The sequence below is a fragment of the Anser anser genome, assembly GCF_964211835.1.
Source record: "Anser anser genome assembly, chromosome: 6".
NCBI lineage: Eukaryota > Metazoa > Chordata > Aves > Anseriformes > Anatidae > Anser > Anser anser.
Genome location: NC_139726.1, coordinates 6,871,700 through 6,889,373, shown reverse-complemented (window position 1 = coordinate 6,889,373; position 17,674 = coordinate 6,871,700). Strand labels below are relative to the sequence as shown.

The following is a 17,674-nucleotide window of genomic DNA, read 5'->3' as shown; positions in this document are numbered from 1 at the left end:
TAGGAAGAGTCAGCATACCTGCTTGTGAATCTTTTTTCCTCTCAGTGGAAATGAAAGAACAGCCAGGGACCAACTGAAGTAAAGTTGAATTTGACAAAAAATAGGGAAAATATCTGTTATTTATTCATTGCCTTAAATGATGAACAATAGCACAGCACTAAAACTATGAATAAGTAACTCAGTGATTCACATCTAAAGCCACAGAATCTCGACACAGGAAGAAATTGTATTTTGACATGACCCCAGTGCAGACAGGTAATTCCATACAGTTGGTGTGTATTATCTAAAATGCCATTAAAATCCTTGACTTTGAAAATACTAGAGACCTAAATTTTTAAGTGTCCCTGGGTGACTTGAATGTAATGCTGTGGATATGAAGTGAAATTTTCCTCTAATGGATTTAAACCCATTGCACAGTGTATGAAGACTTGAAGAATTTTTTTTAGGACTCTGACAGACATAATATGAGTAGTTGTAGGCTTAGAGGTAAGTATTAATAATAAAGATGAATGAATATCTTCCTTTTACTTTTCTGTAATTTATATATAAAGGAGAAATTTTGCAATCTTTTTGTGTAATCAACCGGAATCTTTGATTTCCTAGATAAGAAACACAAGAGTAATTCCTGAGACCTTTTCTGTTTCTTTTAAGAGGTTTTATATGCAATTAATTAACTGTAAATATGGAATCTTCGTATCAAAAGAAAGAACCTAAAGATAGAGGTTAGCTTTTTTTTTTTTTAATTTATTTATTTAATGTGAGTTATTTGAGAATATGAGTTAATTCAAATGTGAATATCAGTTGAACTGATCCGATAAGGGAGTGAGTTTTGATATCTTGGGTTTGGAGCTCACATACATTGCTCTCCTGATGCTTTCCTATGCAATGCAGACACAGGGAGACATATATTTTCTGTAAGTCTTCTGTATAGATTAATTTTTAGACCTACCTATAAGCTCTTTCGTTAAAAAAAATGTTTTCAGTATTAAAACAATTCTCTTTTCTTCATCCTTGGTTGTTACTGGGTGCATTATTTTGAGATTCACCAATTACTTCAGTAAGTTGGAAAGCAAGGTCTGGAAATATTGGTAAGAATGTAAACATTCATGCTTATTGCAGATATTTCATACTGGAGGGAGACATACAAATGAAGTAAAACAACAAACACACTAAGGGTTACCTCCTGGGATTTCTTGAACAGAAAGGAAATGATACCCTACACAGGGTGTTTGAGCCTGTTAATGAGCAGATGTAACTGGCAATCTTCCATAACTTGCTCTTAAATCATATCGTTATATAAGTAAAACTTGATTTCTGATCTGACTTTGGTGAGCTGATAGTGAAATATGCACAAAAGCAAGCAGTTCATGCTGCACCATTTATTAAGCTTATTTAATGGTTATTTATGTTAGTATGTCAGAAATGTGTGGTGCTGGTGAAAAGAGAATGCATGGGCAAATGGAAAGACAAAGTAGTACTTTAGAAGTTGTGTTATTTGTTCCTGCTCATTACCTTGTTGTTTGGATGCCCATTGTTGATGACTTGATATAAGAAATTGCAAATGACACTTTTTGGCAATGCATTTATATTATTTTCTCAACAGATATTTAAAAAACTTTCCCAGTTTTGTCATGTGTGCTTGCCCAAAGTATTGGTATTTTCTCACAATATAAGTCAAAGATTTGATTTAGTTTTCTGAGTTCAAATTGTGCTGCATTTTGTTTAATTTCTTTTTATACCTGGAGAGCTCAGAAGATCCAGATATTATGAAAACATTTGTCTAAGTCTTAATCTTTTTATTTGATCCAGAGTGCTTCATGTGAAAAGCACAGCCCAAGGACTTTTGAGAAGAACAAAAAACCACAGTGGATAATTTCAACAGTCACGTTACACAAAATCAAATTTTGATGTCATGATTCTTTGTGAATCAAAATATTTATATGTAGGAATTTATTATTTCATATTCCTTTCTGACCAGTCAGCCATACTGGTATCACTTCCTCTGATTTGGTATTCAGCTTTGCTTTTACATTTTACAAGGGTTGCTGTTTGCTTTCTCATTCAGAAAAGAGCTTGATATCATGAGCTGTGTGAGAAGAGATTACTTCCTCTGGTTAAAATGCGTACCTCCTGGATGTAGAGTGTTGCCAAGTATAAAGAGTCTGACTATTCAGAGGTGACTCCTCAAAATGCCTGCACTAACATGAAGCCATCACAGGAGATGCAGGCAGTGTCAAAGCAAAACTGCTCTAGGCTTCACCTGCAATTGGCTCCTGGATAATATTGTTAGATTTTTTTTTTCTTGTGTTTTATTTATTGTAGCAGGAACGATTTTCCAAGGACTGGAATATATTCCCTTTGTAGAGAAAACTCCACCCAAAGACCTCTGTATTTTGGCAACGTTAAATATTGACTACTCAACTCATTGCTTGGAGAGATGTAAGGAAGGCGGTGCCAAAGGTTATGCTGAAAGAAGTTCAGAGATTGTACTAGTGAGGTAGCTAACCTGAGATGCTCTGTGGCAGGCCTCGAGCTCTTATGAGAGCTTAGCAGGAATGCCAGTTCCTCAGTAATGTGAAAAACAGGTGCAAGACTTTTCAAGTTAAATATAAAAACTAAAGTGAATACTTACTCGATTGGCTGAAAACTGTGGTTGAAAGTAACTTACCCAAAGTCATGTAAGGACTCTACTGTGCAGCTAGGAACAGAACCCTGCCTGGATTTATTTGAGTCATGAAACTTGTTTAAAAAGTCAAATCTAGCCTTTTGGAATAGGATCTTGATGGGGAACCACAGTTCCTCAAGCACTTACTAAAGGAATTTTGTGAAAAATATTTTTGTGTCTGTGTATGTCTCAACCATCTCTGTGTCTGGTGACAGACGTATTTAGTAAATTCTCAGTGACTTCTCATCCATGAAGCTGTTGTAGAAGAGTATAAAGATTTTACTTTTATAATTTTCTTCAGAAGATAGTCTATTTTGTTAAATTGCACTGCAAAGGGCTATCAGTGTCAAATTAAAAAGGCTTTAATTCGTTTGTGACCAAAATAAATTAAAAAATGCAGACTATGTGGATGATCATTAGAAAAAATACTCTGTTACCTAAAAGGATTTTTGAATTGCTCAGTGCTCATGCGTGTACAGATGGAAAATGTTTAAGAGATATTGAGATGGTCTCAGGAGACTAATATGAGAGAAATACCAGTAATGCTTAACAAACATCACAAGGAACAGCATGTTCTCAGGAACATGGTATGCTTTACACAGGGTAGTCGTACTTAACTTTTATGATTGTATATCTAAATTCCAGATGGGCTGAGCTTCTGTGGATCTGAAATATTAAATACACTGAAAACAAATATAGCGTCTTCCAACTTTGGGCTTAGAAAAGCTGTTTTCAAAAACACTCTAACAGGTAAGAAGGGTGTCCTGCCAAGACACCCAGACTTAGCAGTCAGCAGAGCCCTCATACCAGATGACATGCCGAATGTGCCACGTGTATTAAGAGTGCTTAGCACCAGCAACCAACAATCTTGAAGTCTAAAATTCGTGTGTCGTACTGATTAGAGGTGTGTGCCACACACATACAGACACACGAGCTTCTATAGGTAAATCACTGCGCTCCACCACTGCAGTCGCAATTACAGGCTCTCACACCTACATACTGGTTTTCGGCAGTGGAGAAATGCCCAAATATGAATAAAACCGCTTCTGTGCAAGGGCATTACTCTCATACTGTGTTCATTTCTAAACTGATATAGATCAGTATATGAAATGCACAGGCATGTTCAGTGATAGAGAGTAAGAGAAAATTTCCTGGTATCTTCGCATCTAAGATGGATGAATTCTCTGTCGTTCTCTTTTTTTTCTCCACAAGATGTTCTGACATAAAGGCTAGATCATTTGCGCATAGCAGCACAAATGCCGTTATCATGTTGATTGAGGTAAAGGGCAGAAGTGTTGGTCATAGGGATGCAGAAGAGAAGAAAAATCCCTTACTGCAAAACTAAAGCTTAAATCAATTTAAATGAAAAAACCTTGTACTGTCCAGGGAGGGAAGGACTCTCACGAAATCGGAGAAGGAACATTGAACTTGATACTAAAGAGCAGCATAGGAGAAAAAACGTGATGGGAGAGAGAATAAATCAGAGCAAAAGTGAAAAACGCCCCGGAGAAAATCTAACTAGAGCAGAAGAGAGACATGAAAAGCAAATCGACTCCTTTGTTTCACACTTAGCAAAGCCTGTGTGGATGGCAGCATCAGTGTCAGGCTTGAAGCTTTGAAAAAACAACAACCTTGAGCCACACAGGTCAGAAGCCATCCGAGCACAGCTTCAACCCTTCTTTACTGACACATGTCCTTGGTTTTATCTGGGCTGCTACAGCCTCTTCTTTTCTGGCCTTTTAGGACCCTTTATGGTCCATACCAAAGGGCTCCTTTTTTACATTTTTCTTTCTCACACTCCTCTTGCCACCTGTTTCACTGGCCCTGATGATTCCTTTTGCATCTACTCAGTTCTACTGCACTGCTCTTGTTCTCCCCGTTAAGCTCCTTATATGTCATCCTTCTCTCTACATTTACCTTTATCTTTCTTTTACTCTTCCAGGGTCTTGTGTTCCTTTAGCACCTCTTTTCTACGAGCTGCATTCGTCCTGTTCTGCCCTTCTCTTCACACCGTCTGTGTGCCAGGCTTAATGACCCTTTCCTTAGGTCCTTTGTATTTTGGGTGACTCTTTATAAAGCACTTTACCTCCCTTTCCTTCGGTTTCACAATGCTGTGAGATTACCAAGTGCTGATAATACCACTGACTGCCTTTGTGAAATGTTTTGAAATCTGCTGGCGTTATGTGTGAAAGGTAAATATTATTGCTATTTAAATAAGTTAGTACTAAGAATAAGGTGGGCTGTGCCTATCTCTTTCAGAGCTTTAATGCAGAATACTCTTTGATCTTCCTTTGTCCACAGTAGACAAGTATGTGTGTGCTATGTATCAAGTGCCTACTGCAACCTAAGCTCCTGCTCAAATTTATTGATAATGCACAATGTGTGCATAATTTCAAGGTTATATCATTGGCCTTAAAATCTAGTGCCATATTTTGAGGGGGGATTGTACACTGCATTTGTGGCTGCCTTCCTACCTGAGGTATGGGCATAGGTGAGCGAGGAGGGGCCGCTGCAGAAACTTCTGTTGCTGGCCTGATGAATACATACAAGTACGTTGTTAAGTGCCAGATATACTTCCTACTCTTGCTAACCAAAAAATATGGTCATGGCTTTTCTTGAAATTTTCCCTCAAGAATCATTTATCTGTATGTTGAGAATAAGCATGAGCAATTTTCCCCAGAAGGTGAAGTTCAAAGCTGCTATTTCTGAAAACAGAGGCTTAGAAAGAAAATGCCACATCAGTTTTGACTCTGGCATCTCATCAACGCTTCCGGATCTATTTTAACTTAGCCTTTTGTAAAACAAACAATACATGTGAGAGCAGAGCTGGCATATATTTATCCTTCATTTAAAAGGAAGATTGTACTGAAGTTATTTTAGAGGGCTTTTTGGTTTTACATGAATTGTGAGTTGTAATTATGAACTTAGTGGAGACTTCACAAATGTTTACCCTGGTAAGCTGTTATTGCCAATTTCCCGGTACTAAGTGAGGAAGAATAATCTGTTGTTTCATCAGAAACTGAAGTACAAGATCTTCTGAAAAATACATGAAATACTTGTGTGAAAATGTGTGTTTTCATAAGCACTGACTAAGTGTTTCTGAGCCTGCTAAGGCTAAGCATTATGCATCAATATTGTGCAGGAGGAGGTGTGGTTAGAAAATCTCCCAAGGTCCTTTCTAGAACCAGATTCAATTCTTTATTGAAGAATATCTGCTCATAAGCAGTCTGTCGGATCAGTCATATGTTCATTGCTATAATTGTGTATATATATATATATACACATCTATATATCTTTTTTGCTGGTTTGGGTTTATTTTCTTAAATTCATTCAATATTGCCTTATTTTTGCAAGAGGCCATTGTTTTCAAAGCTCTTAAGGATTTTTAACAGAATCAATCACTTAAAATCCTGATGTCTCCCTTTATCTGAACCTGCTCATTCCCCCATTTTGTAGCAAGTCTGTTCGTATGAGTTGTCTAGAGCTTAAGCTGAATGTCATACATACCGGAACACCTCAGTATCTTGAGATAGTCTCATTCCATTAGACATTATTTCATCTCTTTTTCAATGCTATTTTTTTTTCACAATTGCCCTCTGTATAAAACTTAAAAGGTCTGCAGACACCAGAAGATGAAAGGGAGAGCGATTCTTCTTAGCACTGATCCAGACCGGAGACTGAACAATAGATTTCACAACTGTCGCTGCCGAGCGGAGTTCCTTGCCTGCTCCTGCACGCCAAGCCTCCAGTCCCCCATGAGGGAAGCTGACTGCCACTTCTGCCTGGGGATGTTTTGTTTAGAGCCCCACAGACCTGACCTGCGCGGCTCACAGGAGTGCGAACTCAGACCTCCTGTTAGGGCAGAGAGGATATTTCGGCTGCCTTCTGCTGAAGTGTTCCTGAGTTTGATGATGAAGTAAGCAATGTAGATGATGGACATATGTGATCTGGCAAGGGGGCTCTGCACTTGGATGATAAGGCAGATACTGGAGAAATGACTGTGCTTTCTTATGATAGTTACTAGGTTGCTCATACTATCTCTGATCTACCGTTCTGTGACGTAGTTGCTATCTACCTTTTCTCTTGAGGAAGAATCATACAGCTTTCAGTCTTTCTCTTCTGGACTGTAGGCAGTTAGTTTGCTTAATCTCAGACCCTGTAGTTCTGCTCTCTCTGAGAACAACGGCAACACAGTTTCTTTAAAGCAGTGTTCACTTAACAAAAGCATCTTTACAGCAAATGACGACGTACATGGCTTGCTTTAGGCTTTTCCTTTAGCCTTGCCAATCCCCGAACCTGAGGAAGATACAGCTTCTTTGGCAACTCTCCTGGAATCCCTCCTCTGGCAACAAGCTGACCTGCATGTGTTCTTCGTATGGGAAGTCCCTCTTAACGTGCTGTCCTGTGGCTTCATACTGCTGCCTTGGACAGATCAGGTTGTGGAAGTGGAAATGTGTTCCTTGGTTGTGACTCCCCTCCCTGTCATCTTCCAAGCATGCCCTGGACACTACTCTGTTGCATTCTTGTGTACTCTTCCTCCTGCTACAATCTAGTCACAGAGGAGATTGTAGCACTCTACCACAGGTGGTTATTTACCTCCTAAACCTGTGCCACTAGAGTTTTTTGTGAACTAATCATCCTAGTTATTCCTTATGTGCACCAGCTGGTCTGAGGTAGGAGGTCAGGTAGAGGGTCAGGGGGGTCAGGAGGTTTGGGCTCTTTGTTGGGGGCCAGGTGTGATCCCTATGAGTGTTAAGTGTCAGTAGTTCATCAGCTAGGGTTGCTAATACGTGTAAATACCATTTTATTCTGTAATCATTTCTGCAAACAATCATTTCACTTCATTAAAGGGGGAGACACATGTACCTAGGTGATGGAATTTTCTAACTTTTTATACTGAATTACACCTTGGGAAATGGAGAAAACTTGCTCCAAAGTGGAGATAAGAAAAAATCGTCCTCTGAATTGATACCATCTTCGTCTAAGGATGGTAACTGCATAGGCAGAGGTCTCCAGATTCATTTCTTGTCTATCCAGTAGAGTTAATCTAAGAATAACATTCTTTTGGATCAGTGTGGTGTTCATGGTAGAAAATCGCTAGGAAAGAAGAGAGTTATTTTTATTAGTAGCAGGACCGAGCAGAGAAGTACCTGAGCAGAAGAGATAGAAATGTCTGTTTGCTCTTGATAAGAGGTAAATCACTTTATTTGAAACATTTTCCATGCAATAAGTCACTATTGTTTTGTTAAGCTATTTCCTGTATGTGTGGACTCCGGTCCTACTGTGCTATACGCTATCCAAATATAAAAAAGAGTAAAAGCCAGCCTCAAATAGTTGAAAATCTAAGTGAAAGGCAAACATAAAGATAAAGCAAATAGATAAAGGGAAGAAGGGAAGATATAGGGAGTACAAATGATTTGAGTGAGTGAATCTCAGCTTCGTGGCTACTACCTAAAAGAAATGTAGTGATCATGCTGGTATGGAGTTTTATGAAACATTTAGATAAAACTGTTATCAAAGAATGAATCAAAATAGTTCCTGTAAAGGAAAACACTGTCTTCGCATCCTATTAGAATTCTTTCATTACTCAAAGAGAGGAAATCTCGTAAATACAATAGTAAATACAGTTTGTGTAGATAAAGCCACTATAGAAAAAGTGATCTCAGCAAAAGAAGAAAGTTGTCTTGTGGATTAAGGAGCCTTAAGAAGGTAAGAAATAAGGACTTGAGGAAAAGATTAATAGCTGAGTAATGTAAGGACCCATACTTGTGAAAATTATCTGGAAAGTGAATAAGTAGTACTTTATTTTTTGTTGGTGAGGTGAAATTGCATGGGGCTTCTTAGCTATGAGGAGATACAAAGAAAGCAAAAGGATCAAGCGGTGATAGAGCATTCAGTAATAAATGACAGGTGAGCTTCAGGGCGGACAGCTGATGGTAACTGATTCTGAAGGGACAATTGGAACTAATCATACTACCTGATAGATTCTAAATTAGCTGTAACAACTCTGAGAAAAATACTTGATCATTGCAGGGAACAGCACAATGGAGGCTGCAATGCAGTGCAGTCTAGAAAGAAATTGAGATGTTAGATTGTATTAAGACAAAACGAGTATCATTACAGAAATTTATGATACACCGTTGCCTGTATTAAAGTGTTCAATCTCAGTCATTCCATCTCAAAAGGCATATGAAATAATGGAAAAGGTCCTAAAGAGAGCAACTAAACTGATGAAGAAATACAAAAACAATTCCCAGAGAAGTAAACATGAGGATATTTAAGATGGTGTTAGGAGGAAATTAATATGGGGCAACATAATAGATGGATGATAGTGTGGTGAGTCTTCCCTTTTTATCTGCAATAAAATAGAGTGAAAAGGATGTTTCCGTTTACTTACGTGCAGCTAAAAGGCAGCAGACTCAAAAAAAAATGATAAAAGCAAACACTCTGAACACTGCTGAACTAAGCCAATGTTTTCATTCTTAACGCTTTGCTGCAAGAAAGATTCCTTGCTATGATTTTCAGAGCTGGCTGCTTCCCAGCGGCTGCTGCTCTTACTGGCTCAGGGCTTTGCAGGGGCTCTGGGCACTCCCGGTGCAGGCAGTCACCCAAGAGCCACTGCTGGCCACTCCAGGAGCTATTTCAGATCCTGTCTTTCAGGACCAGACCTCTGACTGTACCCTCTCCAGCTGCTGGTGGTGACTGAACGAGCCCTGAGCTTTCTTCTGGATGCAGCGCTCTGTGTGCAGGTGACCAAACAGCACGCGGTCCTGTCCAGCTTTCCAGCATCCTACATCCGAAGAATTCAAATTACAGCTCCTTCCTAGCTGTAGGTCCCTATGTGTCGTATCATGTAGCCTGTCATGATCACTTTAGCAAGTTAATTACCTTTCATTGTGCTGAGCACTCTCATTATCTAGCTTCATTATCAGTGCCATCTGTTTAGTTAATACTTTATCTGGACAAGCTTTGGTCTAAGTTCCCTTCAGGATTGTGCCATTGATATTTTGTGTACTTTTTAAATGGGCAGACAGATGATAACAAAGTGATCACCATATCTAGAATCCATCATCCGCTCCCTCAAACCTGTCATTGCTTCAATCGCACAACAATGGTCTAATTGCAATAATTTCACTTTTTAGGTCTAGCATCATTTAGCCTAAAAAACCGACTACTTATTTTGGTTAACTTCAAGGTGACTTGGTATTTTCTGAAGTTCATCCAAAATAACTGTAAGATTCAACCCTTTAATGTAGATTCAAAGATAAACAATCATACGGATCTTTTTTCAAGTAATTGATTCCAATCTATATTTTCTTAGATTTTTGTGTGCAGAACAAGCAACCTTTTAACTGAAGTTTTAAAAATAACATTGTGAGGACAAGGGCAGCAGGTAGGATTGGAAGGACTCTAAGAGATCCCTCAGCCCACTCAAGACAGGATTAATTGTGCCAAGTCATTCCTGACTAATGCTTGTCTAATTTGTCCTTAAATACTCCTGGCTGCAGGTTTAACATATTCCTCGAGTGGGTAGGAAGACAAGCAACTTCCTGCAAAACTTCTTTGTTATTCGAAGACTGTTATGTGTCCTTAGGTCTTGGCTAAGTTAAACAAACCCAGTTCTCCCAATGTTTCCTTGCAGAATCTGTTTTCTAAACCTTTGATCATCCTTGCTGCTCGCAGCTCTTCAGCTGGCTCATATCTTTCTTGATGTTTGGTGTATTAAAGCCTGTCTACAGTGCTCCAGCCTCAGGTTGCAGCGTGCCGAGGGCTACTTCATGTGTCCTGTATGTGACATCTTCATCACACCCTCCAGTACCAGGACAGTTTTGTTAGAAAATAAGGTATTGACTTGGGTTCTGTATTCAATTCTTTAGGTGCCACATCTTTCTCCTAACTAATTGTTCTGTAATTAGTTGTATCCCATCTTGTATTTGTGCAGCTGATGATTTCTGCATAAATGCAGTATATTACACTTGTCTTCAGTGAATTGTAATCTTATTTATTACAGTTTCTCCAATTTGTCTAGATACATTTTGGATTTTAATGCTGTCCTCCCCAGTCGTCATGCATCTTTCCAGCTTGATGCTATCTGCAAATTTAATTACTGTGTATTTTATTTCGTCATTCAAGTCATTCATAAAAATACTGAATAGCACTGAGCTCTTGTAGGAACTTTACTCAATACATCATTTTTCTCTTGGCAGTAAACCAAGAGCTTTGCTGAAATTTTTGTAGTAGTTTTAGAATAACTTTGTCAAGATTGTATTTCCGTAGCTCATTTTGATCGTGTCAAAAGCTCTTCTGAGTTTAATCTAAAACTAATCCTGACCTAAAAAGCCTGTTAACTTGTCCTAGAAAGAAGTTAGGCTGGCTTTTAAAAAACATGTTGTTTTACAGGTGTTTATTGCTTTTATTGGTTGAGGAGCCAACCTACCTAACTTCAAAAAGCCTGGGTTTCTTTTACTTGGTTTCATTCCCTGGACTAACTCTACTTACTACTAATGTACGCAAAAGGTATGCTCATGTTGCTGTTTCCTTGTCCATTTATAGTTGTACTTTGGCTTTTGTATTTTGCTTCTACGTGCCTGCAACAGCATCAATATATTAAATAGGATGTAACTGGATTTAATTTCTGGTCATAGAATCATAAAATCATAGAATGGTTTGGGTCGCAAGGGACCTTAAAGATCATTAAACTCCAGCCTCCTGCCATGTACACACTGGCAACTAACTCCATTTAGAAAAGACTGCATAATTTCTTCTCCTATTCTGCCACTCCCACAAATTCCCTGGCGTTCATGCTCAAAGACATAAACTCAGCTGTAAGAGAATTGATTCTGTTGGTAATATTTTTTTTTGTTTTGAATTTGTTAAATTTTTCTGAATTGGCAAGTAATTGGTGATAACTAGAAACAAAAGAGCTGGTGTGTATGCACATCAGAAAATAAGGCATAATTTGTTGCAACAGTGGTGATTAAACATGAGCTGTCAGCATATCCTCGTTTTCTACAGTTAACTCTGCATTAACAATATTAATAGGAGTAATAGCTTCTATTACACAGAGCGAGCTGCTTTACAGCCCCTACTGAGTGGTGACATTTAGCCTCCAGCTGGGGCAGGTAGCAAGCAAATAACATGGAGTGTACTAGCTAACTCGGGGGAAATGGCTGCAAAAACTCATGCCATTCAAAAGAAACAGGAAATTTTCTTACGGTTTCAGCCCAAAGATAAAACAAACATTTCAGGTGTGGAGCCGCCAGGTTGTGGGTTTACATGGGAAGAGGATCAGTGGCTGTGTTCTGGCCCACACTGGGAATATCACATCGGTGACAGCAGAAGAAGGTGCCTACTGTCTGTAACACAGGTGGGAACTTCTTTTAAAGTTCCCCTCAATGGACATTTAGGTGGCCTGTCTGCAGCACAGAAATGTGTCTGTGACTTAAAAATCAGCTCTTAATGAAGTTGCTTCAGTAAGGTGGGCCCTTTTGAAAGGCTTGATTAAGCCCAACTGTGAATCTCTTCCAGGTGAGTTTGTTTACTTGTTTGTGTTCACTTTGTATGGTATTTTGGTGGCAATAATACTTATAAGAAATAATAGCTGATTTTCTCTGTGATAATTTGCATAATAAGTTAGATGAGAAAAATAGTATTGCCCAGTGATCTGTGCGTCATCATCATCTGCGCATCTCATCGTCAGTCACTGTATGTTCTGAGTATGTGATACCAAGAAAAGGACTGAGAAAATACAGCTGAGCTGTGGGTAGTGCACCTCAAAGATGGGGTCTGGCTGGGAAATCCCTGCCCACAAGAATGACTGAGTTTGTTCTGCGGAGCAGAAGCTGCTCATGGGGTCTGTGTACTGTAATTTGGACCAAGTCCATGCTTTCTTTTCTGAAAGGTCACCAAAGAGCCATTAAATAGCAGCAACTTTCAGCGCCATGTCGTCAGACGTAGTTTGCCAGCCACAAGGCAGCACTTCACAAAGTTTTAAATTCACCCTGCTACATCAGGAGCAGCGTAATAAGCTCGAGTAGTCGCACAGGACACAAGCTATCCACTTGGATAGCACTTAATGTATGCTTTGTCATCCCCGAAACTCCACAGTGTTGTAGAGAGCTATTACACTTAAAGAAGGATATGTACCTGGTGAATCACTCCCACTAAATCTGATTTACTTGTAGCAAAGCCTAAAACAAACAGCCCAACACATTCACAGTAGTAAGATATACAGCTTCCTTTGCTATTCTACACACAGGATAATGACAATGAAAATAACAGCAAAGGGTACCGAAACAGCCTGAGGGACATGACTTGTTGTAATAGTGCCTGACCTCTATCTGTTGTCCGTCCTTTATAAGTCACCTGTACAGAAGTGGAACCAATACACATTATTAAAAACAAAACCAATTCTGTAGCTGCTGAGTGATAGGCAGGGTATGTATTTTTCAAATCTATTCTCTTGCCTCTACCACCTTTCTTTTGCTGCTACAAAAAGGGCAAAAGGAAACATTTATTTGTTTAAAAATGTGTACCTTGCATTTCTCCTCTGATAACAAAAAAAAAAAAAGTGTTCCTATACTATTACTTATTACTGTGCATTGTTTGCTAGGGCTATGTTTTCTATCATGGGATTCAAATTGCTTCTTGTGCCATCAGCATTTTCCTTTTTCACATTTCTTTCAAGGCAAAATGGAAAATGTATTTCTCTGCAGTAGCAAGAGTGATCAGGGAAAACTTTATTTAGGGTGAAAGGGAAAACAGTGGAGCCAGAACATGTATCTACACTAAAAATCTGTTTAGAACATCGGGAACCAACATATTCACAAGACAGCAATGTATCAGTTTTAAAAATTAGGCTCAGAAAGATATAGAAACATAGCATGTAACGAGCACTAACCTGCCTATTTGCACTGTAGATTAAAAAATCTGAAGATTTACTAATGAGGAGTTGAAATGAAGGACAGTGTATTTGTGAAAGACTTGATTTTGCGGAAAAGCAGTGTGAAGGCAGTGACACTTGTAAACGTAATACTTGGAGCGCATTTAAAAGTGAACAAGTACATTTCCATTCAGCATTATTGCACGGGAGACTCCATAAATAAAAATCCAAATAGTGCTTTCTTAATTCTCACATACAGTTACATTTAATGGCAATAGGACTTCCAACATGAGTAAAACCAGCAGGGCTTGGCCCATAACAATTATTCTTGTTTGCAGTCTGCCTGTTTTCTAAAGGTTAGCAGTAAGATTTCATGTACTTTCTTCCACAGCAGCGGCTCTGATTTAAGGAGCTGCTGGCTTCTGCCCTCCAGCTTCTCATTCCCCCCTTCCACAGCACCTCTTCAGCTGCGCCAGCACGGGTGTTAGTGGGGCCATTTGGCTAACCAAATGTGGGGAAAAAATACAGCCAGCACTCCATGCCTACTCCACAATGGCAATTTCGAAGCAGAGAAGTGAAGATCTGGGGAATTTAATGAGTGTACCTCATCCAAAGAGAAATAAAAGTGGTCATTAGGGAATGATAGATACAGAAGCAGAGCCTGGTTTGAGTGCCAAACCTCTCCTTTCGTACAGTAAATCATGTAGTGATACGGTGAAGTAGGCACAGAGAAAGGACCATTAGAGCTGATTAGCTTGTTTAAAAAGCAACACTAACGTGCACAATCCAGCATCTTCTGAATGTTGGAGTGAGTCTGTTTGCATTACTGTAGCATTTACAAAATTTAGCTATGACAGGAACTGACAGGGTTAGTTCAGACAGCTGAAAGTTTCGAGTTCTCCCCTTTCTCCAGGTAATTAGAAATGATAAGGAAGTATGTCAACAAACCAACAGGAAGGAAGCAGCATAAATTGCGCTGCAATTAGCTTCTTTTTCATTTCTTCTCTTAATAGACATGCTAATGGATACCATTCAAACTTCAGTCCCGGAACAGTGATACAATGCTCTGTTCTGAAATCATATATAATTGTGCTTGACTTTAAAAATGTGAACAATGTAAATGCTGCAAATGCGGAGACCACTTGCACTTAATCTGTAGGATGTGCTTAATATTTTGCTGGATCAGGGCGAGAATAGAGAGCCTCCATGAGAATGAATGCAAGCTGATGTGCTGCTTATGGGAAGGTGTAGTGGAAATGTCATTTTCCCTTTCATTTAAAATTCTGTTAACAGTATATTCTTCCTGGTCCCTGCAGGAAGAGCTGTATCTAGATAATGTTTCATTGTTACTGCAGCAAATGGGCCGTAAAGTAAATGAACTAATTAGTCTTTGAATCATTAGGTTGGGTGTAGCTAGTCAGATGGAATTGTAAGCTGGTGTGTAGAAATGCATTTATTACATCAGGCATAATGCTGAAAAGAAAACAAGAGCCCTTTTACATGTTTTCATGTTTTATTTTGCCTTGTAAGGCTGTTTTGACTTGGTAGTCTCTGTTTTGCTGCTGGATATCATGGGGAGAATCCCTTTTTTTTTTTTTTTTATTTCCATAGTTGGTATTTATGACCTGAGAAGATGGGAAAAGAAGGCTGGAATTCCGGGATGCAGGTTTGGCTTTAGTTTTACCTTGAAGATTTAAGGTGTAGTATCTGCATTCTGCTTCAGATTATCATTTATGCAGAGGAAGAATGCTTCCCCGCAAGTACTGTCTTTAAATGTAATACACTTCATGGGCATGCCTTGATGTCCAGATGAGATTTTATGTGAGCCTTGAATAAAACAGTGCTGGTACTGACTACTGTGTAGGCATGCTGACATGACTGTGTTGCCTCTAGAGTCTCTACAAGTCTCACCACAGTTTCACAGAGGTACTGTCCTACTTTGAGTACGTCAGAGGTCTCTAAAATGGCGTTAGGGTGGTCAGTGTTGAGATGCCTTTAAAATAGATAAGAATGAAGTAATGGGTGTATAAAAATGTGAACCTCTGTGCAACTGGAGTTCAGGTGTCCAAAATTCTCAATGCATAAAATGTGTCTGAGGACATTAGGAAGGCAAATGCACTGTCAAGGAAGGAAGAAAACAGGGAATCTTGAACTGAAATTCTATACATTGATCATTTTGGGTTTCTTTGGAAGTTTTAAAATGAGTTGCTTTATGGCATGAGAACAGTTTGAGGCTTGAGACTATTACAGCATCTCTTCCAATAAAAGACCTAATTGGAACCAAAGTGAAGACATACACTTGCCCAACATATTGGCTCTAGGCTTGGCTGATTGTCCACAAAAGACTTCTACAGGCACAAGAAAATTCTGTAGAAAAAAGCCTGGCAAAAGATCCAGCCTTTACCCGCAGCTGTGTGTGTTCTGTGTAGTTGAGAAACTCAGCCTCTCATCTCAGTGAGAAACTGACAGGAGATTAAATAAACAGTCAAGCAAAGCGTAATTCCTTTACGAGAGAACTTCCTCTTGATACAAAAACACTGCGGGGATTCCTGTGCCACTGTCTCGCCTTATCTTATCTATTAGCATGTTTGCTTGGATTTTATCTATGCCTTGACAGTTCTTCAGCAAAGCTGTGGGCAACCAGCGATAATCTAGAGTGACATCAGGAGTGATCTGATCTAATCTGCCTGGAAAACAGAGCTGGCTCGGACAAGATGCTAATGTAGAACAACATTAGGAGTGATTTGATTTATTGCCCCAGACCTGGTACCAAGGTTGGCCTAATGGCAGAGGTGGCCGAACGCCGCGGCGTTGCACCGAGCCGTGGGCGCGCTCTTGGCTTCTCCCTGCACAGGATGGGTTTGTGATGAGTCTGCTGCCATTTATCATGTAAATATACATTTAGGGACCGTATAAAGCTGATGAATTGTTGAATCTGTAGACTAACTGCTCCTTGATGGTGTTGGTGGCTTAGTTAAAAGGACTGTCTAAAATGCATGTCATTAACTTGATGGACTAGAATAGCTCCAAAGGTTTATCATACCAGTGCCGGGGCTGAACCGAGTGTGGGGATGATTCTAGTGGCTAGAGCAGAAGAATAAGAGGTTGGAAATGTCATAGAGTCTTTCAATGATGTGCTTTGAGTCTCTCTTAACCTCCCTTCTGACCCTTCATGCAGAAGTATTTGAAGAGAAAAATAAATGTCAGCAAAGACGTTTAGAATCTTGGATTTCAGGTGCCTCAGAAAAGCAAAGTATTTTACCAGCACTCGAAATGAAATGTCTCCATTCAGGAAATAACAGTCATTAATTCTTTCAGTCAAACTACTCGGAGCTTTTAGTTCCTGTGTAAACTGGTAGTAAAAAGCCTAGTTAAGTAAAAAAATAAAAAAATAAGAAGAAACCAACAAAACTCTTTACTATGGGAGGACCAGAAACATTGCCATCAAAATTGCACTTTTGGAGAAGACAAATAGCAGTTAAGTTCTCTCATTAAATAGATGTTGACTGCTTCCACTTTAAAAAACAACCCTCAAAATAAAAAAATAACAGCTTAAGTTTGAAATTAAAGCTTTAGCCCTTTCCAAACGCGAATCGTTTCCATGGAGTGAACTTGCAGCATCTTAGAAAACACAGTTTGGAAGGGACCTTTCAGGGTCTCCTGGTCCAGCCTGCTTCCCCACGCACAGTGAGCTTCATTCTGATCAAGGACTGCTCAGGTTTTTGTCCTGCCTTCGGGGAAACTCTTCAAGGACTCATATCTCTGCTTATTATTATTATTATTATGTTTTAAAGCAAAGTTTTAAAGAAGCAAGAAAATAAAAATGGCCTTTCTTTCTAGGAGGGAGATGCAAGCTGTCTTTATACATCTCTATAAATATTTTCTGAATAACTGTCTTTTAGTACCTAAACAGTCCAATAATATTTCTTTAAGCAACTTTTCCCTTTCTTTGCTTTCATTTTCAAGCTAAATTTTAAATTGCACTACATTTTTATGACTGCTATACATAACATTTTTGAAGTTAGGGTGAAGAATGAAAACACAGAGCTTTTATTATAGTGCTGCTAAGGACGCTGCTATAGTAAATTAAATACCATTAATATTTTAGGAATGGCATTCCTAAAGCC

At 39.0% G+C, this 17,674-nt stretch overlaps 1 protein-coding gene across 2 annotated transcripts in view; it reads left to right on the top strand.

Moving 5' to 3' along the window:
- Positions 1-17,674, top strand: part of THSD7B (thrombospondin type 1 domain containing 7B) — a 454,300-nt gene that overhangs the window by 56,325 nt on the left and 380,301 nt on the right. The window lies entirely within an intron of this gene.